Here is a 2,117-nt window from a genome sequence, read left to right as displayed (position 1 = left end):
TGAGTGGTTGTCTCTTCTTATCTCTTTAAAGAGGTAGGTAAAGCAGTTGAGTCATTGTGAAGTGCTAATAGTTCTAGTGCTTTAAGTAGTATATCATCAACCACTCCAGCAATAGAGGTACTGGTGTCTTCTAGATTAGAGAGGGTTTTGACAATGTTTATTAGCTTTTGTGCAGAATCTCTTGTAGTTTGCAAGATTTGTTCATTGATTTCAGTGAAGTTTGAAGAGTTTTGCAGTAACTGAGCAGTATTCTGTGCCACACCATTAGCCCATTGATTAAAATCAGGAAGGGCCTGGTTAACTTTAGATACAACACCATTAGCCCATTGATCAAAATCAGGAAGGCTCTTGTTGACTTTAGATACAACATCATTAGCCCATTCAGTGAAGTTAGGAGGAACAAAACTTCCAGCTCCAGCAATAGCTCCAGTGATAGCTGTATTGCTGGTACTGGTAGCATCTTTAGCAGACAATAGCACCAGTAATAAGCAAAGTATTACCACCAGTAGCAATACCATGAGACACAGCAGTCCAGCAATAACAACCAATGGTGTACTCCATGTTAACTGCTTTGATACTTTATTCTGTATTGCCACTTCTGTTGATTGAGCATCACCACCATTCCTCCTTGCATTATTAACATTCGTATTAAGCATCTCATAATGATGCTCCTGACTCTGTACTGGAGCTAATGACATGTATGACATGTTCTCGTTATTTTCCATTGCTATTTCCACTTAATTCAAACAGTTCCAAGAAAAAGCTGCTCTTTACATTTATATAGTGTTGCAAGACAATATTGTAGTATGATATCTATCAGATACATGTACATGATATCGTTGAAATAAAAGATCTGCTAATCTAATTTATTAAATAATCTGTGAGTATAAACTATGCACTTTTGAATGGATGAGTGACAAACTCTGCTATGGATCATGTGTCAATAACACATTCCAATAGCTGAACTGTGTACTTGTTAGTAGGAAATGGCATATACATCAGCAAAAACACTGTTGTTTATGTTATAATAGAAACTAATTTATATTACTTTTGTTACAAAGCCTTGAATGAATCTTGTTTGGTTTTTATTTTTGTTCAGAACAGCTAGTAATATATCTACATGGCATAGGAATGTGTCTTTTTGGTTTGCCAAAAATAATCAATAATCTTTACAATAATCAAAGTCAATGCTGGCTGGTTCTTCTCACAATTTTAAATCTTTGCTAATATTGATCATGATTAATATTAGCAGTCCATGACACAAATTTTACTACATTAAAAACACCATGCACAGACTATTTTTATAAACTTTAACCTACATGACTGTTATAATGTTATTGTGATATGCAGGTTTGTTAAACATTTTAAATACTTTTTGTGCCATGCACTACTCAGTGAAAGAAATAATTTTTTTCTGAATTTCTGTGGGTGACAACAGACAGATAAACACCCTACAAAATCAAAATTTTTGACAAAATCCAAGGCTATGTATATAGCCCATGATTTTTCCCAAAAATTGGCTCTGAAATGACCCCCAATTTTTATTATATTTTCTAATACATATTGATCTCTTTATGCTGTGTAGAAAGTTTGAGCTAATTCCGGCTTAAATTTTTCAAGTTATGACCACTTTTTAAAAATAATAAAGACATTTTCTGTCTTTGCATGTTCAAATTTCATTTGACATACAACTCATAAAAGCTGACAGGAGCATCCTCACCAGCTGTTCCCTCATCTCCACACACCCTCAGCTCAAGGTAGTCAGTAGTGGTAGTGTTTAGTACCTTATTAAACCATGGAAGACCAGGAGCTGCACAACAAACACCTTCAAGACTACCACATCCTTTACCATCCCACAATGGATCAGATGCATAGAGACTCTCATGCCATGTATTATCAGTAGCAGGATTAGCAGATTCACAGAAGTAGTCATTACCAATGAAAGACTGAAGAGTTGAGTTTTGAGGACTAACTTTAGAGCAAGGACAATTGTATTCCCCTATGCCACGAGCAGTTGTATCTTGATGCAGTCCAGCCATTAGTGTCCAGATATGTTGACGAGGAGACCCACGAGTGATACTAACACCATCAACATAATAAGAATTAATATCATTGTG

The sequence above is a fragment of the Amphimedon queenslandica genome, unplaced genomic scaffold, assembly GCF_000090795.2.
Source record: "Amphimedon queenslandica unplaced genomic scaffold, v1.1 AMPQUscaffold_13068, whole genome shotgun sequence".
NCBI classification, from domain to species: domain Eukaryota; kingdom Metazoa; phylum Porifera; class Demospongiae; order Haplosclerida; family Niphatidae; genus Amphimedon; species Amphimedon queenslandica.
The sequence above is the reverse complement of the archived record's forward strand: the minus strand, read 5'-3'. Positions refer to the sequence as shown.